Genomic DNA, 27508 nt, shown 5'->3' on the forward strand with positions numbered 1-27508 from the left:
TTGGAAATAATCTCCTATGTTTGTTCTACCCATAAAGTATTATAGTGTAATTTTGAAAAAGGACTTGAATTAGTTGTACATATATATTTCAAACTCAAGGATAACCACTTTAAAAAGTAAAAAAAAAAAAATATATATATATATATATATGTATATATATATATAATTTATATGCTAACGGTAGAGAAGAAATGGAATCATATAAACTCATAAAATGCTCAACCAAAAGCAGAGAAGTCAGAGTGAAAGAAAAAAATAAGGGTAGCAAACAATCATAACAGATGTGACAGATATTAATACAACTGTACCAATAATTACTTTAAATATAAATTTTCTAAATACATCAATTAAAAGACAGATTGTCAGAATGAATTCAAAATAACCCCCTATTTTATGTTATCTACAAGAAACCCTGTTTAAATAAAAACACACATACTAAAGTAAAGTTATGGAGAAATATGCATCATGCCAACACTAATAAAAAGAACGATATTGTGGCTATATAAATTTCAGACAAAGGTAAAATACTAAGAAAAATTATCAAGGATATACAGGGGCATTACATAATGATAAAGGCATCAATTATTGAAGAACACGTAAAAATCCTTAATATGAGTGTACCTAACCAAAGAACCTCAAAATAAGTGAAGCAAAAGCTAACAGAATTGATAGAGCAAAGATAACTGATAGAGCAACTAGCTAAATCCACTATTAGAAAATAATATATCATCACCCCTCTATCAGTAATTGACAGAGCCAACAGGGAGAAAATCAGTCAGGACATAGTTGAAGTCAACAGCTCCATCAGTTAAATGGCTCTTTAGCACCTATAGAATAGTTCATGGAACAACACAAGCATACACATTCCTTTCAAGATAACGTAAAACATTCACCAAGATATTAGTATTCTGAATCATAAAACACATTTCAACAGCTTTAAAAGAATGTGCAATATATGTGCACTCAGACCATGATGGAGTTGTGAGACAATTTGAGAAGACTCCAAATGGACAAATACAGAACTAGTTAAGCATCAAAAAACAAACAAATACCATGCAATGAATGGAAGCACATTACATTTTTTAAATCCATTAGTTCCTAATAACATTTTAAACATTCTTATTCTCAACTTTTCTGGTTGCTAGGGAGCCAACTTATTATTCTGAACACTGATAAAGAAAAACAGTCAAGTATTTATTCTGACTCTTCTCTACTGAATAACTAATGAAGAAATTTTAAAATAGAATTCTAGCTAAACATATTCAGACATAATCAAATTTGAATATTATTAGTTGGGAAGCCCTAATAAAACCACGAATTAAAAATTATTTTTGGTTTCTAAAACCATAAAATAAAAGGCTGATGAAGAATTTTGTAATGGACCAGGTTGTCCCCAACTGAACCAGCTAATGTTACAATTACAAAAAAGATACCATAGGACATTATATATATATATATATATATATATATATATATATATATATATCCTGATGCAATGCCATAGGAAGTATACAGCACCATCTATGAATGATTCTTCACAAAAACAATCAAATCTGAATCTGGACAAGCACTTATTCTGGCTTCCAATCTGTAGGAAACATAAAAGAATGAAGGAAATTGTCAAAGATACAAGAGAGATTCAGTTAGCAGACTAGAATGTAGAAAAATATTATAAAATCAATGATTTGGCTTAACTTTACAAATGCATTGATTTAAAAAGACATAAAAGACATATCAACTGAACACAAACACTGCAATTATAAAAGAGAAATTTTACAACACTGACAAGATTGTACATGATATGAAAGAATTCTTGTATCTTAGAAATGGAATACTTTCAGATTATATAATACCTTTGAGTCATTTTAAATTAATCCAATGGTGATGAAGAGAGGTTTATTGGGACAGTAAATGAAACAAGACTGGTACATGTTGAAGCATGTAACTGGAGTTCTGGCTGAGCTCTCCTGGCTGAGCTCTCCGAGCCCTCTCTGGCTGAGCTCTCCTTAAAGTAACAGATGCTTTGAGCCAACTTGATAGCAATGCTTTCATGAAAATTACAAAGTTAGCAGACACGTGAGGGTGTGCTCACACACACACACACACAATGATAAAAGTTGGCTGGCAAAGTTATATTCTAGAATTTCAACTAGAGAATGAGCTGTGGTGCCTGGAGTTCACAGCTCATTTATACACAAGAAGCTTATATAAATATATCACCCATCTTTTAGGATTCTTCTTATTTCAGAATAAAGGTAATGAAGAAATGAAAAAGATGAGCACTTACAAATTGTTTCCTGGTCAAAATAATGGTGGAATGTATGGACATCTATAGTCAACTTAAAAACAAAGTAAATATGTTTCACTTGGTCTCCCTAAGAACAAAATGAGATGAGTAAATAGCAATGTAAAACTGCGATTTCCCAAAGAAAGGCTTGCCTGTTAAAAGCTGTGGGGTTTCTATTAAATGACTGTAGAAACTACCAGAAGTGAGGGTAGGAAATAGTTTTGAACACCATTGCTCACCTTTGTCAGTCAACAGTAGTGTCTTTATGATCACAAAATCTTGACATTTTAAATATTTACCAGGATTTTTTTTTGAGATAGCCTCACATCTCTCCACTTTAGTAATAAAGCTTTGTTCTTCTATTGCATTTCAAGTCCAGCTGAAGCACCAACATGAGCGAAGTGCATCACTATTTTCTTTTCATTTTCTTTTAAGCAGTGAGGGCTCTGGGTACCAATTACTGTATCGATACAACTAGGTCATTAGTTCTATCATGATCTTTGATGTATCTTGTTTTAAACAGATCCTCTAGATATCAACTCAAAAATAAAAAGTATGACTCCTAAAGGAAAAAGCTATCCTTTTCAGAGAGACTTTATCATTGTTTCATTAGCTATCCTGCATTTCTAGTGCATCAAAAATGTAATAAAGTTTGTGAAAAAATAGGCTATTTAACATTTTAAGAAAACATGTATGACATAAAATGGGTTACATGTTTATTTGAAATGATTGTAACTCATCATACATTTCAATGATATGAAGAGAGAAGGAATGGCAGAATGGCAATCTACACAGACTCTTGAGTCCTAGTCAATGGGTTTGAAACCAGACTTCTGCCACATACTAGCAGGTTGGACAAGTCAATTTAATCCTGTTCCAATTGCCTCATCTGTAAAATGGGAGCAGTAATAAGATCTACTTAATGATCAAATGAGGTAATAACATAAAGTGCTTAGAAAAGTGCTTAGAACATGATAAGTGCTCATTAATTTCTGTTACTTTTATAATCTCTGTTAATTTTAACACTGGTACTATCCACATGCTAGATAGGAGAAGTTTTTCCAAAGGACAGAAACTCAGTGTATTCTAACTATGAAAAGTAAAGATTTTTTCATATCCTTAAAATGATATCACTTGCTTCTAGCATTATGCAGAGTAGAATTATTTAAAAATATGCTGAGATTTTAGATGTTTTATATAAATAAATTCTAATCTTTCACAAAGTGCTTTATTTTTTCCAAATAATTTTTTAACTCCGTCTAATTTTTCACTATAGCTTATATATCCTGAGAAAATATGAACACTAATATGTCACATTATTTAAAAAATTATGACATGCTAAATAAAAAATTATAAATTATGGCAGAATAGGTACTTGATCTCAATGGCATTTTGAAATAGATGACTCAATGTATGATCACTCTTTTCCACAATTTCTTTCTTGTATCTCAACATTTTTTATAATTCATGAAAATGTAGGATTTTTTCTACTATAAAAAAGAAGGCATGTGTATATACATATATGCTGATTTATACTTAGCCAAGGCCTTGAAAAAAAAATCAAGGAGGCCAAATCAATCAATCATACACACACACACACACACACACACCCTGTATTAATAAAAAGGCATTTGTTTGCCTTTCATTATTTCAAGAATTGCCTTAAACCTTCATTTTCCTTTCTATGCAGTTTATTTATCCAACCAAATTATTAGATCACTAACCTTTTAATTTGCTAAGAATCTCTGGAGCTGGCTATATGTCTGCATTTGACTTCAAATATTTAATTAATGAAGACAATTAGAAATACACATATAAATTGGACTTCCAGCAGTTACGTTATATTATATTATTACCTGATTTGTAATAATATAATAGTTTTAAATAATGTAAGATACAAGATAGGCTATTTTAAAATTTCTCTTTTTCACTATTTATTAATACAATATAAAGTAATGAAAGATATGTTAAAATATTAGCCACCTCTAATTTGTAGCAGCTTTCTAAAGTCTGGTACCAAATTCAAATTTTTGGCAGGTTTATTTATTATACATGCACACTTTTCTCACATGCACAAACATGTATTTTATGTAGTGTTTTTATGTGCTTTAACATCTCTGTGAGACTTTACTCAGATAATTATTTTAATCCAAATTTCAAATAATTACTAAAAATCACCAATATTTAATTAAGACATTATGATCTATTGAAGTAAGCAACTAAGTTTCCTCATATATCACTAAAATCCTGTGTATAGTACTTACAGGGAGCTTAACTATCCTATGCGTACAATTGTATGGATTCTATGATATTTTTACCCCTAATATGCACTCTCTCTTTTGACACTGCTTCCATATTTTCATATAGTAGTATCTTTATAATTGATAGATTAAATACATTTGTTGTTTATAACAGAAACTTCATAAAATTATGTTCCCTTAGAGGAAAATATGCCATATATATTCACTGCATGTTCTTGTCATCCTATCTCCTTTTCAATCAATTTTTTTTAACATCACTCTTTTCCTTCTCACCTTCTCTTCACTCCTGTGGTTTACAGGTGTAATGATGTCAGCCTCAAAGCCCAGCACAGGTAGTAAGGAGAGTGGGGCAACACAGTATCCCAGTACATCATAAGGCTGGATGCTGAGGAGGAAGTTGTGCTGTAGAGGATTTGGAGGCAATGCTCTGAAGCCAAGGAAGCAGACAGGTGCATGGACAAGATGGGGCCTGTGAAGGATATGGCCAAAGAGATGCCAAAATATTTATGAGTAGACATAAGTACTCACAATGTGTACTTATTGTACTTTGTACTTACATTGTTATCTGTGAATAAATGTAAGTACTCACAATGTGTATTTATTGTACTTTGTACTTATTGGAAGTACAAATACTTACTGGAAGTACAAAGTACAATAAGTAACATTAAGTAGAAAGTACAATAAGTGCACATTGTGAGTACTTATGTATACTTATTCCAATAAGTAAAAAGTAAATAAGTACTTATAATAAGTAAAAAGTACAATAAGTATACGTATTAATGGTGTGGGAATCAGGTTTATCATTGTCTGAGAACAGATTCATAATTCTGGCAAAGGAAGACAGCTGAAAAGAACCCCAATGTGTTTGACTGAAATTGTAAATATTGATATGAACTCGTGAGTTTTATTTATACATACACAGACACAAATACACATTGATAAGTAGAAATGGTTGTATATGTGTGCATTTGCCTATACATACTAGTTTTTTATTATTTGAAGTATTATGTTCTGTACAATTGCTGTGAATAGGGGATTAGCAGAAACTAAAACCACTGTTTTTAGAAAAAAATATATAGTTAGGTTCCTGTGAGGCTCTGGTTACATTTTTGTCAACTGATCATTACATAACCTTGTTGTAGGTGTATTTCTGCTTAAAGACACTTTATTGAATATATATTGTTATTTCATAGTCAACACAGCACTATAGCTCACACCTGAATGGACTTTGTCTAGCACATATTTTCTCTGTACGTCATATCACAGGCTTCTTGTGCTTAGGAACATTAGGCAGCACTTTAGCACTACCCTGGGGTCATTTTAAACAGCAAAATCATGAAAACAGCAAGACGTGAAAAATGTAGCCCTAAACAGATCACATAGAGGACACTTGTTTATAGCATGAAGATGAAAACAGGAAGGGAGAACATTTCCTTATTTTATCTCAACTGGGAACACCTTTACGGGGTGCCTCATATTTTTTGTCACTTTGAGCATGTTCATGAATAAAGCAAAAGAATCGTGAGTACTGATTTAGGCTTTCAAATAAATTTTAGCAAGTAATTGGATTCACAAATATAAAACCCAAGAAAAATAAGAATAAAACTGTATATCTACATATCTATCTAGTTGTACATATTTTTCAGCTCTGTCTACTGGGAGGGCATAGAAGCACTGCGCACATCTAGTTTTTGGGTATTGGTATCTAAATACCATCTTCTAAAATGGGCAGGCAGCCTTGCAGAAATGGCTGATTTCAAAATGGGGACAAGAAAAGTACAATATAAGTTTGCACATTATATTGAGTCAAAAAATAAGACATAAGGAAATGCTCAGAGTAATGGAACATGAAGAGAACACAGTAGCCAGATTGACATGGCTCTTATTGGCTAAATTTAGAATAATTTTAACATCAAATAAACAATGAGAGTATCAGACTGAACCCAATGAATAGAAAGGAAATCCATTAGACTAAATGTTTGTGTGTATGTGTATTTACATATTATATATACACACTACTTTCACTTCATTAAGAAAAGTAGTGTGTATATACTAATTTCTTAGACAAAAAGAGAGCAGCAAATGCAGGAAAAAAAAATGTAGGAAGAATGATATAATTAGTATTAGGCAGCCACAATAGTGGTCCCCCCTCTAGTGAATAGAGAGGGGAGTCATCAATGGATTAGTGGATTCTATGAATGGTAGGTAGATATATGACATAGAAGAGGATATTAGCATAATATCTCAATAATTATCCACAAAGTAAATCATAAGTTAATTAAAATAAAATCATGGTAGAGGTTTTTATAAAAACTTAAATGTTTTTTCAATTAATATAAAGGGGCAGACTGTGATGAGGATACCTCCTTGGTGGGCGGGGCATCTCTGAAAAAATTCAGCAACACACTAGGAACTTATAAATAAAGCCCCAACTTCCCAGGAAAGAGCACCTGGGAAAAAAGGTAGCTATGAGTTCTGCTGCAGCAGACTTAAACGTACCTGCCCAGCAGCTCTGAATGGAAAAATGTTGCTCACAGCTCAGCACTTGAGCTCCTATAAGGGACAGACTCTCTCTTCAAGCAGCTCCCTGACCCCCATATATCCAAAGAGACACCTTAGAAAGGAGAGCTCAGGCTGACATCTGGTGGGTATCCCTCTGGGATAGATAACAGAAGAAGAAACTGGCAGCAACCCTTACTGTTCTGCAGCCACTGCAGGTGATCCCCAGGCAAGCAGGGCCTGGAGTGGACCTCCAGCAGTCCTACAGCAGAGAGACCTGACTGTTAGAAGGAAAACTAAGAAACAGAAATAACTTCAACATCAACATAAAGGACATCCACTCAGAGACCTCATCCGAAAGTCACCAACTACAAAGACCACAGGTACATAAATCCACAAAGATTGGAAGAAGCCAGTGCAAAAAGTATAAAAACACCAAAAACCAGAACACCTCTCCTCCTTGAAGGGATCACAACTCCTGACCAGCAAGGGAACACAGCTGGATGGAGAATGAGTCCAATGAATTGACAAAACAGGCTTCAGAAGGTGGGTAATAACAAACTTCTCTGAGCTAAAAGAACATTTTCTAACCCAATGCAAAGGAACTAAGAACCTTGAAAAAATGTTTGATGAAATGCTAATGAGAATAAACAGCTTAGAGAAGAATATAAATGACTTCATAGAGCTCAAACACAACACGAGAAACTCACAAAGCATACACAAGTGTCAATAGCCGAACTGACCAAGCAGAAGAAACGATAAAAGATTGATGATCAACTCAATGAAATAAAATGAGAAGGCAAGATTAGAGAAAAAAGAGTGAAAAGAAATGAACAAAACATCCAAGAAATATGGGGTTATGTGAAAAGACTTAAACTACGTTTGATAGGTGTATTTGAATGAGATGAAGAGAATGAATTCAAGCTGGAAAACACTCTTGAGGATATTATCCAGGACAACTTCCCCAACCTAGCAAAGGCAGGCCAACATTCAAATATAGGAAATACAAAGAACACCACAAACATATTCCTCAAGAAGAGCAACCCCAAGGCACATAATCGTCAGATTCACCAGGGTTGAAATGAAGGAAAAAATGCTAAGAGCAGCGAGAAAGGTTTGGTTACCCACAAAGGGAAGCTAATCAAACTCACAGCAGATCTCTCAGCAGAAACCCTACAAGCCAGAAAAGAGTGGGGGCCAATATTCAACATCCTTGAAAAAAAGGACTTTCAACCTAGAATTTCGTATCCAGCCAAACTAAGCTTCATAAGCGAAGGAGAAATAAAATCCTTTATGAACAAGCAATTGCTGAGTGATTTCATCACCACCAGGCCTGTCTTACATGAGATCCTGAAAGAAGCACTAAACATAAAAAGGAAGAACCAGTACCAGTCACTCCAAAAATGTATAATATGGTAAAGACCACTGACACAATGAAGAAACTGTGTCAACTAATGGGTAAAACAACCAGCTAGCGTCAAAATTTGCAATCTACCCATCTGACAAAGGGCTAATATCCAGAATCTACAAAGAACTAAAACAGATTTACAAGAAAAAAAAACAAACCCATCCAAAAGTGGGTGATGGATATGAACATACACTTTTCAAAAGAAGACATATAAGAGGGCAACAAACATATGAAAAAATGCTCATCATCACTGGTTATTAGAGAAAGGCAAATGAAAACCACATTGAGATACCATCTCATGCCAGTTAGAATGGCGATCATTAAAAAATCTGGCGACAACAGATGCTGGAGAGGATGTGGAGAAATAGGAACACTTTTACACTGTTGATGGGAGTGTAAATTAGTTCAACGATTGTGGAAGACAGTGTGGTAATTCCTCCAGAACCTAGAAATAGAAATCCATTTGACCCAGCAATCCCATTACTGGGTATATACCCAAAGGATTATAAATCTTTCTATTATAAAGACACATACACGAGTGTATGTTCATTGCAGCACTGTTCACAATAGCAAAGACCTGGAACCAACCCAAATGGCCATTGATGATAGACAGGACAAGGAAAATGTGGCACATATATACCATGGAATACTATGCAGCCATAAAAAATGATGAGTTCATGTCCTTTGTAGGGACATGGATGAATTTGGAAACCATCATTCTCAGCAAACTTACACCAGAACAGAAACTCAAACACCACATGTTCTTACTCCTAGGTGGGTGTTGAACAATGAGAACACATGGACACAGGGAGGGGAGCATCACACCCCCGGGTCTGCTGGTGGGAATAGGAGAGGGACACTGGGGGTAGGGAGGTTAGGGAGGGATAACATGGTGAGAAGTGCCAGATATAGGTGACGGAGGGATGGAGGCAGTAAACCACATTGCCATGCATGTACCTATGCAGCAATCCTGCGTGATCTGCACATGTACTCCAGAACCTAAAATGCAACAAAAAATATACCTGTATGGACACACACACACACACATACATATATACAAAATTATTTGAAGTTTAACCTTATTTGGAGATGTCTCAGTGGTTATTTTATTCCATGTATTTAAATCAATATTCTTGCACTAAAACATATGGAGATTTTATGTAATATTTTCATGTATTTTTGCCTCCCAACTAGGTTTAGGAACAAATTTTTCCAGGGTATTTTTCTTAATAACAATCATAATAACATGAACGAAATACTGTTCTAATACCACCATTACTATTGTCAATGTTAATTCCAAATAGAAAACCATTGCTTTGTCAGCCCAGTGACCCTATTCCTGTATTGGGAAGTGCAGTTTTCATCTTTTTAGACATTCTTTATTATACCATTCCAATCCTATGGTTCTCAAGGGCTCTTCCATTTTAACATGACACCATTACACAAGTTCATTGCCCAAAGATGAGCAGCAGATCCAGGTAGGAATATCACGTAGATTTTGTGAGTGTTTTTAAAACGGAAAGGGGGTGCTTCCAAAGTAGCAAATGCTGTGAGTCAGGAAGTCTGACAGTTGTTAGTTATATGATCGTTAACATGTGGAAAACTCACACCAGAATAAGAAATTTCAAAACAATATCAAAGACATAGATGAAAAATAGAGGTAGATTCCTATAGGGTCTGAAATTCTCCCATTGATGCTAAGGTTTAGCTGCATCCTTACTCTTCCCATGATTTGATTACTTAATTCCCCCATTTACCTTGTAAGCTAATAAATTTCTTCTTTGCCAAAGCCAATGAAGTTTCTATCATCTGCAAAAAAAAAAAAAAAAAAAAAAAAAAAAAGTTTCGGTTAATGAAATTATCATCCTCTTCATTATTCTACTTATCATAAAGAGCACTACTGTCAAATATTTTTGAGGTAATAAAATAGAAACCATTTTCTTGGTTAAATTTGGGCATATAGAGAGAATAGCTATAAAATGTAGCATTTTGTAAATATTATGTAAAAACGTAAAATAATATTGTTACTTTTCACAAAGAAATAATAATTTAGAGATATTTCAAAGAAAAGAAGTAAAAATTTAATGATCTGCAAATTTAATTCCCATTGGAGTCTGAAAATTAATGAAACTATGTGAACCTGTTAAAAACAGCTTTTATTTGGCAAAGGTAAAATGTAAGATTTTTTAATAAATTCTCTCTTTGATGTATATGTGGCAGAAAGATTTATGAGGCATTATTCTACTACTTAGGGAATTTGCATTACTTTAGGGAAAGTATAAAATGTTCAAGAATTCAAAATGTTACAGAAAGTCATTCCCATTTCTTTTTCAATAAGCCAAAATTTAAACTACCAGTCATTGCTATTTTAATTATTAAATCTCAAAATTTGTGGGATATTAGTGAATAGATTGCAAATGAAATAAGATGAGAAAATAAATACAGAGCAATAAAACGGAATTAACTCTAAAATGCTGATAGTAAATGCTAATTCATATAAAACATATTGCCAAAATTTGTACAGTGGGTTCATCACTTGTAAGCACAGTGATCTTGGGCAGTTTATTAAACTTCTCTGCCTCAACACTGTTATCTGTAAAACAGAAAATGTAATGTGATCAACCTCATACACAGTGTGATTTTATTAAGTAAATTAATATACATAAAGCTCTTAGAACAGTGTCTTGCGTCCATTACATTCTCATATTAGTATTTTTCACTAAGATCATTTTTGTTTATTATGCTAATATTTTAAAAAACATTCTTGATTATATTAAAATGCTCTGGGAGTTTTAAGGTTGTTTTATCACATAAAATATTGTTCTCAGATGCCTAAATCTTCTGTAATGCTATTGTATCTCATATGCAGCAGACAGTATTTGATTAAGATGGGTTATAAAATGGATTTTATAGACTAATATGTATTTATCTATTGCTCTGTGCCAAAAAAGTGTGTATCTAACACTTATGTGGTAGAATTAATTATCTAAATTAGCTTCTGCATAAGCCCACTATCATTTAGTGCTCACCAAAAGGCAATTTATTGCTCTGTGATAAAGGATTCCACTGATTTTAAGAAATGAATTCAGTTTTAATATACTTTTCCTATTGGCTGGTTTTATTTTTCACAGGGAGAGGCACATATATTCTCATTTCCCCCACTGAAAATGTTGAGAAACTTCATTTATTATTGGCCATTTAGGCATTTGCTTTTATATAGTACCTGATTATATTTTTGTTCATGGGTTCTGTTGGCTTCTCTGTCTGTACATTTTTTTTTGAGTGTGCTGCCATTTAATTATGGAAAAAAATTAACAAAAGAATACATATATGTTATTAATCACATAGACCAATTAAGGAAAATCTGTGTGAAAAAGTAGGGACAAAAGTTATCTCTGGGGAATATTTTTTATGTATAGGAATCTGTCTCTCTATGTAGTATATCTCTGTCTGTTTTGCCATCTGTCTATATGTTTATTCTATATTATCTATCTTTTTTCATGTGTATACATTGAAAACATCTTCTCCCACATAATAGCTTTTTTTTCACTCATGGTTTGTTTTAAAGAAAAAACATCTCTTAATATCATACAGTTTATATTTTTTCACTTTTAGGTAAGTACTGTTTATAGTATTTAAGAAACTGTTGTCTCCCTCAGTGTCATAAAGTGTGTCGTTGTTATCTTCAAGAAACTGTAGACTTGCATTTTATATTTAGATTTATAGTTCATCAATTGATTTTTGTGTATGGTGTGACTGTGAAAGAGGCATTTATCTATGTACAAACACATACATATATAAAAACTATATCATACTTCCATTTAAATATCAAATTGCAGTGGCACCATTAATTGAAAATATCATGCTATCTCCTTTGTACTTATGTATTTCTTTTGTACTTATGTATCACTTCTGTCATAAACTGACTATATTTAAAGGGTCTGTTTCTAGACAATACTATGTTCCATTTGGTAGCAGTGTCTAGCTTGTGTCAGTACCACATAATATTAACAACTATAGCTTTATAAATCTTGTATCCATATTATAATGCCTTCAGATTCATTCTTCTTTATTATTGTCATAAGTATTCCTGCCTTTAAATTTGCATATGACTTTTAATATTCATTTGTCATTTCCAGCCACAGAACACATGGAATAAATCAAATTGTAAATTTATTAAATGCATGTAAGGATACTGGAAGCAGCAACATATTAAAAATATTGAACCCTGCTGGGCTTGGTGGCTCATGCCTATAATCCAAGCACTTTGTGAGGCAAGGTGGAAAGATCACTGGAGGCCAGGAGTTTGAGACCAGCATGGGCAATATAATGAGATCCTGTCTCTAGCAAAAAAAAAAAATAGCTGGCCATAGTGGCACACACCTGTAGTCCTAATTACTCAGGAGTCCAAAGTGGGAGGATAACTTTAGCCCAGGAGGGTGAGGCTGCAGTGAGCCATGACTATGCCTCTACACTACAGCCTGAACAACTGAATAAGACCATCTCTCAAAAAAAGCTGAATCTTCCAAACAAGGAACATGATATAGCCCCCTTTCAGTAGTACTGAAAAGAGAAATTGGTATAAATTATACCAATTGTAATTTTCAATTTTTTATTGCAGGTATACTAAATATATTTCTAACTGTAATTGTGTTATAATGAAAATTTATTTATCTCCAACAGTTCATCCATAAAATTTTTTGATTACTACACACACTATCAACCTTCCATGAATAATGCCAGTTTATTTTCTTACATTCTAATCATTATAAATTTAATTATTTTCACCATTATATTGCTCTGACCAAGCTATGCATTAAAATGTAAAATGAAGACAATTACTGCCTTTCTTCATTCCCTATCTTTAGGGAAGTGCTCTTACTAATTCATGAAGAATAATGGTTTCTGAAGAATTTTTGTGTATAATCCTATTTATATTAATGAAGTGCCTATTCCTATTGGTTTATAGTTTAATTTTCATTATTTTTCGGAACACAAATGGGTGATATTGAGTGTTTAATTCTGTCAAATCCCTAACATCTAATGTTTTGGAGCATAGTTGTTAGATTTAACCAGTTTAGTAATATTTGTCTTTGAATATTTTGTCTTTTTCCATTTGAAATGAGTTCTGTATTATGCTTATATTTTTTATCTTTCTATTTGTTTTCTATTTGATACATCTGCTATATATGTATTTTGTCTCTTTTTGTTTCCTCTTTTGATTTAATCAAATGTTTATTTCCTTCCTCTATTAGTATATTGATTAAACATTCATGTACTTCTTTTTGTCCGGAAGAGATTGTATCATATATTCCTGAATAATTAGAACCTAATTGATATCTCTTTACTCTTTGATTTTTCTATAACCTTAGAATTCTTAATGCTTTCCTCTTGTGTCATTCTGCATTTTAATCATATGTAAATATTAAAAACCAAGGCATTTATTATTTATTATTACTATTCTTTTGAATTGATATTAATTTTATCCACATATTTAACCTTTTGGATATTTGATGGGTTTGTCTAAAATATTTTTTCTTTTTTCCAAAGAATCATTTTAGTATTTCTTTTAGTATTGGTGTGTTAGCAATGAATTCTTTGTTTTTGTTGTCAATATTTTCTCCAAACCCTTTAAATATCTTGTTCCATTAATTTTGAGCTTCCATATTTTCTATTAAAAGTTAGTTTGTTTTGGCCAGGCACAGTGGCTCACACCTGTAATCCCAGTACTTTGGAAGGTCAAGGGAGGTAGATCAACTAAGGTCAGGAGATTGAGACCAGCCCGACTAACATGGTGAAACCCCGTCTCTACTAAAAATACAAAGTTAGCTGGGCATGGTGGCAGGTGCTTGTAATCCCAGACAGTTGGGAGACTCAGGCAGAAGAATCACTTGAACTTGGGAGGTGAAGGTTGCAGTGAGCTAAGATCACACCAGTGCACTCCAGCTTGGGCAACAAGAGAAAAACTCTGTCCCAAAACAAGCCAAAACAAAACAAAAATTAGCTTGTCATTATTATTGTTGCTTTGAAGGAAATGAAATTTCTTTTTTGGTCTGGCTGCTGCTTTTGCTTTGAGTTATTGGTTGTGCTTATCCTGATATGTCTCAGTGTGGTTTACTTTGTGCATATTCCAACTAACGTTTACAGAAGCTCTAAAATCTATACTTTAATAACTTTCTTCAGCTTTGGAGAATTCTTGGTGACTTTCTATATTTCTTCTGTCATATTATTTTCTTCTTTTCTCTTTTAGAATTTAATTAACATATATTAGATTTTTTATTGTGTCTTATATAGCTTTTACATCCTGTTCTAAGTAATCTGTGGAATTTTTTTCTCCATGAATTCTGGATTTTTTAGACTTTCTTGTGTTCCAGTTTTTAGTCAATTAGTCAACTCTATTTAATCCTCTACTAAAAACAACTATTCATTGAATTTAAGAAGGTTATCTACTTAGATTCTGAGAATCTCACCTTGTATTTCAAATAATGGCAAAAGAAAAAAAAAGAAAACCAACTGTGAGCCATATTAATTATGCTTTGTAATATTTTTGTATTTTTCATGTTTTCACATATTAGGGACTTGCTGATCCTGGGAGAACTGCTTCCCCCAATATTTGTTGATTCCCAAAGATACAAAGAACTCACATGCAATCATGCTTTTCACAGGCAAACAAACTAACCCAGAACCCATATCCCCAACCACATTTTAAAATCATATTCTTATAGTCGGGGCCATGATTTTCTTGCCCTAATTACTCCGGAGTCAGACACCAGACAACTAGGAAGCGCTCCTACAAAATGGAGCCTGCCAAAATGACTCCAACTAGCCAATTCTAAGCCTGCTCACACAACCTTGCCCGTTTCTTTCTGCAAAAGAACACAATAAATGCTCTTGCCCACATTTCACCACAGTCTATCTTCCTCCTGACCAACCCTGCTGCTTTTCCATGTGCCTCCCTCATAGTGCAGCGTGTCTCTTTCCCTTTGGATCTGTAGTTATAATAACCTTTGGCAGTTGTCTCCTGGTCTTTTGGCCTCATCATACCTGAGTAAATAAATAAAACTTACATTTTAATACATGTGTTGAGGTCATTTATTTACATATCTCTTCACATTAGAATCCTAACCTCTAGAGACTCTAATTTCTCGGGCTCCACTCCTGTGAAAATAACAAAAGCCCTGATATTGTCTATGCCCTCTAGGAGGAGGCTTCTGTCAAAGTACTTTATACAAAATTCACCCAGTTGCTCTTTTCTCATATTTGGAAAATGTGTCAAGAAAACAGTAGCTAGAAAAAAATTTTCTACCTCTACAGTCACTTTTCAGCTCTGAAATGTTCTGCTTGTTGTCTAATTTTTTTCATGTTCCTAAGTCAAACCTATAAGTCAATTACCATTTCCCCCATACAATTAAAATACTTGCCAATTTCATAATCCAGGCTGCCCTCTTCCATATAACCCAATTCTCATCTACCACATATGAAAATGGTAGTACATCCAGCTTTTCAGGGGTTCTTAGGACCCACGATTATCATTAACATTGGGATTCTTGTTGCCATCTGATAAGTGAGTAATGCAACTTCTGGATCCTATTCACAGGATATTTTATCTAGTCCTGTTTCAGTTTTTAGTTTACAGTATATATTTGCTCCTAATAAATGGCAATAGTTTGTTCCATTTGTATTAATAATTGATGGTATCACAGTTTTCCAGCTAAGAGCAATATACAGATCCCTAATATGCACAGGCATACATGAGAAATTAATATGGAAGTCCTGTATATCTCATTCTTATGACATATTCCTGCAATTTTCTTTATCCCTGTAGCATCATGTTGATATTTTTACTATGTGCAATTAATACTGACATACATTTTGGCATTCTAGCACAGTTTGCTGCACCAGGTGATTCATGAGCACTGGAAATTTGGTGTTCCTGAACATATTCAGTAGCCACTTTTGGATTATTATTTAAAATGTCTCCTTGATACAGACAGGAAATATTATTCATTACCTGAAACTTTGCATTGATTGCACATCTTAACTTAAAGGGTGAGGTGTCCCTGATTATGGAAATGGAGCCTTGAAGTCTCAGCTTAAGAGCTAACTGGGAAATGACACTCTGGTAGTTAGCCATTAGTCTGCAAAATGTAGCCTATACTTAGAACCAAGAAACATTATATAATGCTGTGTTCCTGGTTGCTAGAATTCCAAGAAATTGATCTTCTCAGAAAGATTTCCAGTGACATATGTGGCTAATTTATGCTTCTGTTCCCACAACTTAATGCCCTTTTGGCTTCGAGTTTCTGGCTCCAGGTGGGAGATAATACCATGAGCATTTAATAGCATAATAGCATTTCACTAAACATAAAGCTGCAGCAGATATATCTGGGTCTTCCCATGTTAATAGGCTGGTAGGAAAACAAATGAGTTATTTTACTGGAATGGATAATTTACTTAGTATGAGGGGACAAGGTTACAGTTCAATCATGGGACAAGGCTGAATATTCTGGAACAGAGTATTCATTGGGATAAGTCTTGCTGCTTAAATGACCACTGAAAAGTATAAATAAAAAATTGAGAAACTGTGCCCCCCAAAATCATGGTTACCAGGGATGTGGGTCATCCAGGGAATAAAATCTGAATTGTTAATTCACAAGTCAGACCTTTTAGATGAACTAAACTTCTGGCTAATGTTGAGTAGAGAACAGGTGACATAAAACGGGAGTAAAGATTATTAGTTCTAATAAGACTGCTGTATTTGTTACCCATAATATATTAATAATTATTAGTGGGAACAAATTTAAATTCAGAGGAAAAAAAGATACGTAAGAACTGCAGAATGAGTGTTATAATCCCTTAATGAAATACAACATACACTACAGATGAAGTAATTAACTAGGATGTGATTTAAATCTCTATTAATGCTGCCACATGGTAAACATGATTTAAAATATCCAACAGCAGATACTTATTAAGCCATCAGTGTTCTGCCAGACACTTTGCTGGTTTGTGTGGACATAAAGATAACTTACACATCGTTCCTTCTCTCATGTCAGAAACTGTGGCTAAATTGCTTTATGAATTTTATCCTTGCTGTCACATTTACTGACATGAATTTGAATGGCAAGGAGGTACAGAAAAGACTGTCATTACAATATTTACCTGGAACTCATGTTCTTTGGGTTTTAACAAAATGCATGATGAAAACATATTCAAAATATTTGACCGTATAATTATTTCTTGTACAAACTGTTACAGCTACTACACCTGAAGCTGTCCAAGATATGAATGACTTTTTCACTGAAGATAAACAGAAATATTTTGGTTTACAAATACTTCATATATGAAATAAAATATATAAATAAGATGATTGTACCTAAAAATTTTGGTGTCTCAAAACAAAGTCTAAAGTAGGCTAGGCTAAGATGTGATGTTTGGTAGGTTAGGTGTTTTAAATGTATTTTCAACTTATAAAAATCTTCAACTTACTAGGGGTTTATGAGGGTGTAACCCCAATATAAGTCCAGGAACATCTGCACATGTATTTTTCCCTATCCTGCTATGAAAAGCTAAAACCCCTTTGATCATATATAAAACCAACATACTAAGACTCCTGCAGGTAAGCAGAAGAAGATACACTGGCTATCGATCTCAAGGTCCAAGACACAACACCGTAGTGAGTTCTCCAGGATTTATTTTTGATTCATATATCCCCAACTTGGAGTATAATAAATTGGCAACCCAGAAACACCAACAGACAAAGACACAAAGACAAGAATCCCCACTTTATCTAGAGAAAGGGCAGGCTATCAAGGCAGCAAGCTTTTAGTCAATAACCTCATTACTACAACCTGATGACACAGAAAAAAAATGAGCCCACCCCTACCCCTACCTACATTGCTATAGGTTGAGTGGGGATGTTAGACATCGACCTTTCAGAGGCTGTAACAAGGTGCTCTAACTCCAATAAAGGAGTCTTAGAAAAAGCCAAGTAGAAAGCCAGGACTGACATTGCTACTGACCAATAATGAGCCAGCAGCCCCTTTCCCTATGTTAGTTGACACAACTGATATGAGTTTCTACCTCCAGCAGCAACAAAAATCTCACCCCTTTCTGAAAGGGTGCCGACAGCACAGGCCAGGTAGAGAGTTCAGATTTCACCACTACCAGTAAAATGGTCACCCTGACCAGACTGTTAGTGGAGGCTTTGTGGTGAGTAGCACCCCTGACCCCACCTAGCAGTAAGGGGGAGATTCCTCTCCCCTTCACATGTTTGCAGCAGTTGGCAGGAAGATGGACTTCTACTTCTACCTAGTGGTAATAACGTGGCACCCTCAGCTTCATTTGCAAGAATGGTGTCATAGAAAATCATTGAAATACAATATTTGTGATTAATATTCTTATACCATGATACCAAAATGTACCTATTTTAATTGAAAAGCATCTCATATCAACAATCTTGCATGTTCTTCACATGTACCCCAAAACCTAAAACACAATTTTATGTGTGTATGTGTGTGTGTGTGTGTGTGTGTGTGTGTGTGTGTGTGTATATAAATGAGGTGGGGGTAGAGCAAGATGGTTAAATAAAAGGCCCCACCAATTGTCCCCCACCTAAGGACATCAAGTTAACAACTATCTACAGAGAAAAAGAAAACACCTTTGTAAGAACCAAAAATTAGGTGAGCCCTCATAGTACCTGGTTTTAATTTCCTATCACAAGAAAAGCCACTAAAGAGATAGAGAAAATAGTCCTGAATCACTGATGCCACCCCTCTCCCATTCCCAGTAGCAGCAGCATGGCGCAAAGAGAGGGTCTGGACCCTGAGGGAGGGAGAGGTAGAACACAGCTGTTGTGAGGCATTGAACTCGGTGCTGTTCTGTTAGAATGAAAGGAAAACCAGACCAATCTCAGCTGATGCCCACCCACAGTGGAGGTATTTAAACCAGCCCTAGCCAGGGGAATCACTTCTCCCAGCAGTCTGAACTTGAGTTCCCACAAATCTCACCATAGAGGGCTACAGTGCTGTGTCTCCAAGTTGACTTAAAGGCAATCTAGGCCATAAGGACTGCAAATCTTAGGTGAGTCCTAGTGCTGAACCAGGCCCAGGGACAGTGGACTGAGGGTGCATGGGACATACTGAATCACCAGCTGGGGCAGCCAAGAGAGTGCTGGCATCACCCCTCCCCTATCCTCAACCACACAGTGCTCAGCTCCAAAAGAGACCTCTTCCTTCCACTTGAGGAGAGGAGAGGGAAGAGTGGGGAGGACTTTGCCTAACATCTTGGATACCAGCTCAGCTATAGCAGGTCACCATTGTAAGGCCCACAGTCCAGGCCCTAGTTCCTATACAACATTTCTAGACACATCCTAGACCAGAGCAGAGGGGAAGCCACTGTCTTGAAGGAAAGGATCCGGTCCTGGCAGCATTCATCACCTGCTAGCTGAAGAGCCCTTGGGCCTTGAGTAACCACAATGATACCCAGGTACTAAATCAGGGCATTCAGTGAGCCTCTGAGAATTGCTCACTTCAGATGAAATGCAGCACATTACCAGCTGTGGTGGCTATGGAGAAACACTGCTTGAGAAAAAGCATAGGGAAAACTAAAGGAACTTTTTCTTGCACATTAGGTCCCACACAGACACAGGTTAGTAGAGCACCAAGCAAGATCTTGGGATTCCCCAAATGAACTTAAGGAGGCACCAGGGACCAAGCCTGGATAAACAGAGACATGTCACCTTTCTGACAGGGAATTAAAAATAGCTGTGTTGAGGAAATTCAATATGATGAAGACAAAGAATTCAGAATTCTATTAGATTAATATAAGGATCAAAATAATTAAAAGGAATCAATCAGAAATTCTGAAGCTGAAAAAATGTAATTGATATACCTAAGAATGCTCCAGAGTCTTTTTTTTTTTTTTATCGTACGTGAGATGCAGTCTCGCTCTGTTGCTCAGGCAGGAGTACAATGGCATGATCTTGGCTCAGTGCAACCTCCGTCTCCCGGGTTCAAGCAATTCTCCTGCCTCAGCCGCCCAAGCAGCTGGGATCACAGGTGCCCACCACCACACCTAGCTAATTTTTGTATTTTTGTTAGAGACCGGGTTCACCATGTTGGCCAGAGTGGTCTGGAACTCCCGACCTCAACTGATACACCCACCTTGGTCTCCCAAAGTGCTGGGATTACAGGCATGAGCCACTACACCCAGCCCATAGAATCTTTTAATAGCAGAAATGATTGAGCAGGAGAAAGAAATAGTGTAGTTCAAGAAGACTATTTGAGTATGCACAGTAATAAGAGACAAAAGAAAGAAAAATGAAGCACACCTACTGGATCTAGAAATAGCCTCAAAAGGGCAAATCTAAGAGTTATTGGCCTTAAAAAAGAGGTGGAGAAAGAGAGAGAGATGAAAAGTTTATTCATAGGGATAATAACAGAGGATGTACCAAACCTAAAGAAAGATATCAATATTCAAGTACAAGAAGGTTATAGAACACCAGCATATTTAACCCAATAAAGATTATCTCAAGGCATTTAAAAATAAAACACCCAAGGAACAAGGAGATAGAATGGTTCCTAAAAGCAGCAGGAGGAAAGTAACAAATAACATGCAATAGAACTCCAATACATCTGGCGCCAGACTTTTCAGTGGAAGCCTTACAGGAAAGGAGATAGTGGCATGACATACTTAAAGTGCTCAAGTTAAAAACATTATCCTAGAAGAATCTATCTCACAAAAGATATGCTTCAAACATGAAAGAGAAGTAAAGACTTTTCCATACCAACAAAAGCTGAGAGTTTTCATCCACACCACACCTTTTCGATGAGAAGTGGTAAAGGGAGTACTTCCATCCGAAAGAAAAGGAAATTAATGAGCAGTAGGTAATCACTTGAAGGTACAAAACTTACTGTTAATAGTAATTACACAGAGAAACACAGAATATTATAACACTGTAACTGTAGTGTTATCCTAAGCAGAGAGACTAAATGATGAACCAATCAAAAATAGTAATTGTAACAACTTTACAAGACATAGTCAGTACAATAAAATATAAATAGAAACAACAAACAGTTAAAAAGCAAGGGGATGAAATTAAGGTATAGAATTCTTGTTAGTTTATTTATTTATTTGCTTGCTTGCTTGCTTGCTTGCTTGTTTGTTTCTTTATGCAAACAGTGCTCAGTTGCTATTAGGTTAACATAATGGGTTATAAGGTAGTATTTTCAAGCCTCACAGTACCCTCAAACCAAAAAACATACAATAGAGACACAAAATATAAAAAGCAAGAAACTAAATTATATCCCCAGAGAAAAATTATGTTCACTAGAGGAAGAAAAAGAAGAAGGAAAACAAAATATAAAACAACCATAATACAAGTAACAAAATGGCAGAAGTAAGCCTCTACTTATCAATAATAACATTAAATGTAAATGGACTAAACTCTCCAATCAAAAGACATAGACTGGCTGAATAGATGAAAATCAAGAACTATTGATCTGTTGCCTACAAGAAACACACTTCACTTATAATGACACACTAAACTGAAAATAGAGGATTAAGAAAAAGATTTCATGACAATGGGAGCTGAACAAGAACAAGAGTCACTATACTTATAGCAGAGAAAATAGATTTCAAGATAAAAACTGTGAGAGACAAAGAAGGTCACAATATAATGATAAATGGAACAACGTAGAAAGAAGATGTAACAATTTAACAAATATATGCACACAACATTGGAGCACCTACATATATAAATAAAATATTATTAGAGCTAAATAGAGAGATAGGTTCCAAAACCAGAGCAGCTGGAGACTCCAACACCCTACTTTCAGCATTGAACAGAACTTCCAGATAGAAAATAAAGAAAGAAACATCAGACATAATTGCACTGTAGACCAAATGGATCTAATATGTATTTACAGAACATTTTATTCAACATGCTTTTTCTCAGCACATGGATCATTTTCAAGGATAGACTATCTGTTAGGTCACAAAACAAGTCTTAAAACATCCAAAAATTGAAATAATATCAAACACCTTTACTGACCACAATGGAATAAAACTAGAAATTAATAACAAAAAGGATTTTGGAAACTATATAAATACATGAAAATTAAGTAACGTGTTCCTGAGTGACCAGTGGGTCAAAAAAGAAATTAAAAACAAAATTAAAAAATATTTTGAAGAAAATGATAACAGAAACACAATCTAATAACATATAGGATACAACAACAGCAGCACTAACAGGGAACTATCTAATGATTCATATTAAATAATCAGAAAAGCAAGAGCAAACCAAACCCCAAGTTAGTAAAAAAAAGAAATAATAAAGATCACAGCAGAAATAAATCAAATTGAAATAAAAAAAAACAATACAGTAAAACAAAATGCTGGTTTTTTGAAAAGTTAAACAAAACTGACAAATGCTTAGCCAGATGTAGAAAAAGAGATGATACACATAAGTAAAATTGAAAATGATAAAGGAGACATTATAGCTGATACTGCAAAAATTCAAAAGATAATTAATGGCTACTATGAGCAAACTACATGCCAATACTCTGGAAAATCTAGAAGAAATTGATGAATTCCTGGACACATACAACCCACCAAGATTAAACCATGAAGAAATCCAAAACCTAAATAGACAAATAGCAAGTAATGAGGTCGCAGCTATAGTAAAAATATTTTCCAGTAAAGGAAAGCCTGGGATCCAATGGCTTCACTGCTGAATTGTACCAATTGTCTAAAGAAGAACTAATACTAATACCAATGCTACTCAAAGTATTACAGAAAACAGAGGAGGAGAAAATACATCCAAACTCATTATGAGGACTGTGTTATCAAGATACTATAACCAGACAAAGACACATCAAAAAAGGGAAACTTCAGCAAAATAACACAAGAACAGAAAACCAAATACTGCATGTTCTCACTTATAAGTGGGAGCTAAACAATGCAAACACATGGACACAAGAAGGGAACAACACACACTGGGGTCTGTTGGGGAGTGGGTTGGGGGGAGGGAGAGCATTAGGAAATATAGGTCATGCATGGTGGGCTTAATACATAGGTGATGGGTTAATAAGTGCAGCAAACAACTATGGCACACGTTTACCTATGTAACAAACTTGTACATCCTGCACATGTACCCTTAGAACTTAAAATAAAAATCAGAACAAAGGGAAAAGGAAACTACAGACCAATAGTTCTGATAAATATCAATGCAAAAATTCTCAACCAAATAGTATCAAACTGAATTCAACAATACATTAGAAAGGTCATTCATTCATTATAACCAAGTAGGTCTTACTCCCTGTGATACAAGTATGGTTCAACATATACAAATCAATCAATGCAATACATCATATCTCAGAATGAAAAATAAAAATTATATGATTATTTCATTGATGCTAAAGAAAAGCACTGAATAAAATAAAATTCAACACCCCTTCATGATAAAATCTCTTTAAAAACTGGGGATAGAAAGCATATACCTCAACATAATAAAAGCAATATAGTATCATACTGAATGGAAAAAAATTGAAAGCCTTTCTTCTAAAACCTGCATTTGTCACCACTGTTATTCAACATAGCACCTAAAGCCCTAGTATGAGCAATTATACGAGAGAAAGATATAAATGGCATCCAAATTTGAAAGGAAAAGTCCAATTATTCTTGTTTGCAGATGATATAATAATGTATTTAGAAAAACCTAATGATTCCACTAAAAAACTACTAGAACTGATTAAAAAAAAAAAGTTTAGTAAAGTTGCAGGGTACAAAATCAACATACTAAAATCAGTAGCATTTCTATATGGCAACAGTGAACAATGCAAAAAAATAAATAAATCAAAAAAGCAATTCTGTTTACATTAGCCACACAAACCCAGAATATCCAAAGCTATGCCAGGCAAAAAGAATAAAACTGGAGGAATCACATCACCTGACTTTATATTGCAGAGCTTTTGTAACCAAAACAGCATGGTACTGGTATAAAAGCAGACACATAGACTAATGGAACAGAATATAGAACACAGAAACAAATCCACACACCTACAGTGAACTCATTTTTGACAAAGCTACCAAGAATATATGCCCAAGAGAAGACAATCTCTTAAACAAATGGTGCTGGGAAAATTGGACATCCATATGAAGAATAAAACTAGACTCCTATCTCTTTCCATATACAAAAATCAAACCAAAATTGAACACAGTCTTAAATATAAGACTTCAAACTATGAAACTACTACAAAAAAACGTTGGGGAAGATTATCCACGACACTGACCTGGGCAAACATTTCTTCAGGAATACCCTACACACACATAGGCAGCCAAAGCAAAAATGAATAAATGAGATCACATCAAGTTAAAAAGCCTTGGAACAGCAAGGATCCCATCAACAAAGTGGAGAGACAACCCACAGAATGGCAGAAAATATTTACAAACTACCCATCTGACAAAGGATAAATAACCAGAATATATAAGGGGTTCAAACAATTATACGGGGAAAAATCTAGTAATCTGATTTATTAAATTGGGGAAAAGGTTTGAGTAGACATTTCTCAGGAAAAGATATACAAATGGCAAACAAGCATATGAAAAGGTGCTCAATATCATTGATCATTAGAGTAATGCAAATCAAAACTGCAATGAAATATCATCTGACCCCAGTTAAAATAGTTTACATCCAAAAGATGAGCAATAATAAATGCTGGCGAGGATGTGGAAAATAGAGAACCCCCATACACTGTGGGAATGTAAATTAGTACAACCACTATGGAAAACAGTTTGTAGGTTCTTAAAAAAACTAAAAATTGAGCTACCATACTATTCAACAATCATTCTGCTTGGAAATCTATGCAAAAGAAAGGAAATCACTATATTAAAGAGATATCTGCTTTTCAGTTTGTTGCAACACTGTTTACAATAATTAGTATTTGGAAGTAACCTAAGCTTTTATCAGCAGATTAAGGGATAAAAAAATGTTGTGCCTATACACAAGGGAGTACTATATAGCCAAAAAAAGAATAAGGTCCAATCATTTGCAGCAACATTGATGGAACTGGAGATTATTATATTAAGCAAAATAAGCCAGACACAGAAAGACTACTATTATATGTTCTCTCTTATTTGTAGCATCTAAAAATCAAAACAAATAAACTCATGGACATAGAGAGTGGAAGGATGGTTATCAGAGGCTGGGAAAGATAGTAAGGGCTAGTGGGAAGGTGGGGATAGTTAATGGGTACAAAAAATAGTTAAAAAGAATGAATAAGACCTACTGATTGATAGCACAACAGGGTGTCAAAACTCAATAATGACTTCATTCTACATTTTAAAATAACTTTAAGAGTATAATGGATTATTTGTAACTGAAAGAATACATGCTTGAGGGAATGAGTAAATCTTACAAAAAGGAATAGAAAAATCTCAAACAGAATGAAAGTTAATAGATATCAACTCTGAGATAACATAGAATTATCTAGCAAAATTTTACAGTAGTGATTACATAAATGCTTCAATTAGCAATTATAAACATGCTTGCAACAAATAAAAGATCAAAACACTCAGCAAAGAAATGAAAACACTAAAGAAAAAAACGGAAGCTGTAAAGGAGGGCCAAATGAATATATTAGATCTGAAAAATATAATAACTGAAGTGAAAACTCAGTAGATGAACTGAAAAGCAGAATGGAGGCTACACAAAAAAATCAGTGACCTAGATGATCAAACAATAAAAATTACATAGTCTAGATACCACAACAAACATAGGCTAAAATTTAAAAACTAACAGAGCCTCAGTAATCTGTGGGACTGCAATGAAAGACATAACACTCTTGTTATCAGAGTCACAGGCAGACATAAAAAGGAGGATGGGCTGAAAAAGTACTTAAAGAAAAAGAACGATAAGAAATTTTTCAAATTTGGCAAGATAAATTTATAATTTCAAGAAACGGAACAAACTCCAAATAGGATAAACCCTCCAAATTCACACTAACATACAGAATAATTAAAACTTCTGAAACTAAAAGCAACAAAAAAACTTGAAAGTAGCCAGAAAATATAAAATGTTAGCTATCAGAGAAAAATAAATCAAGTGACAGTAGATTTTGCCTCAAATTTATGTAGATAGAAGTAGAATTGTATTTTCAAGTACTGAAATAAAAGATCTGCCAGTTCAAAATCCTATAGGCTATGAATATGTCCTTTTGGGAAAAAATGTATTTTTATGAAGGATAGGTAGTAATATTTGTCTTCCAAAGGTGTATCCTAAAAGAATGGCTAAATGTCCCTAAAGAGAAATAAAATGATAAAATATGAAACCTCAGAAAATCAGGAAGAAGAAAAAACTTGGTAAAAATATGGCAAATACAATAGCTTTTTTTTCTGTTGAGTTTTCTGAAATGTATTATTGTTGAAGCAAAAATTATATTTAAATTTTCTAAATGTGTGTAAAGGAAATATTTAAGACAATTGAATTTTAAATGGGATATAGTAAAGGAAAAAAGGGAGACGTGTTCTATACTTCACTGAAACTAGTACAATGACAGCACCAGTAGACAGATACACACATATGCACCTATATATGTATATATGTGTGTATATATACATACATATATATACATATATATACACACACACATATATACATATATATGCATATATACATACATACATATATACATAGAGATACATGTAGAGAGAGAGCAACCTGTATAAAGGTTATACAAAGAGATACATTCAAAAACAGTATCAATAAGTGAAACTGGAGTGAAAAAAAGATGGACAAGTAACACACAAGGATGTGAAAAAAAGAAGACATTGAAAGAATAACAAATACTGAAGTGGAAGACTAAAGCTATAACGTATCAGTAATTACATTTTAAAAAGAATCTCACAGCTTATATGAAAATTAACACAAAATGGATCACCAACTTAGATGTAAAATGTAAAACTATAAAATTTAGAAAATAGGTAGAAGAGAGTATTTGAGATCTAGGGCTAGGCAAATAATTCTTAGCTGTGACACCGAAAGCCTGATCCATG

The 27508-nt window shown here is 34.2% G+C and overlaps 1 long non-coding RNA gene across 2 annotated transcripts in view; it reads right to left on the reverse strand.

Moving 5' to 3' along the window:
• Positions 1 to 1483: 1483 nt before the first annotated feature.
• The window catches only part of LOC116562333, a 311253-nt gene continuing 285228 nt past the window's right edge, over positions 1484 to 27508 (reverse strand). The window contains exons 3-5 of one of the 2 annotated variants that reach the window (XR_004273880.1): positions 10213 to 10264; positions 4822 to 5017; positions 1484 to 1588 (exon numbers count right to left, since the gene is read on the reverse strand). This is a non-coding gene — a long non-coding RNA (uncharacterized LOC116562333). Of the gene's footprint in view, positions 3177 to 4821; positions 5018 to 10212; positions 10265 to 27508 lie in introns of both variants that reach the window. The other variant, XR_004273881.1, reaches the window with a different exon arrangement.

The sequence above is a fragment of the Sapajus apella genome, unplaced genomic scaffold (assembly GCF_009761245.1).
Source record: "Sapajus apella isolate SASKATOON/1434 unplaced genomic scaffold, GSC_monkey_1.0 scaffold32, whole genome shotgun sequence".
NCBI lineage: Eukaryota > Metazoa > Chordata > Mammalia > Primates > Cebidae > Sapajus > Sapajus apella.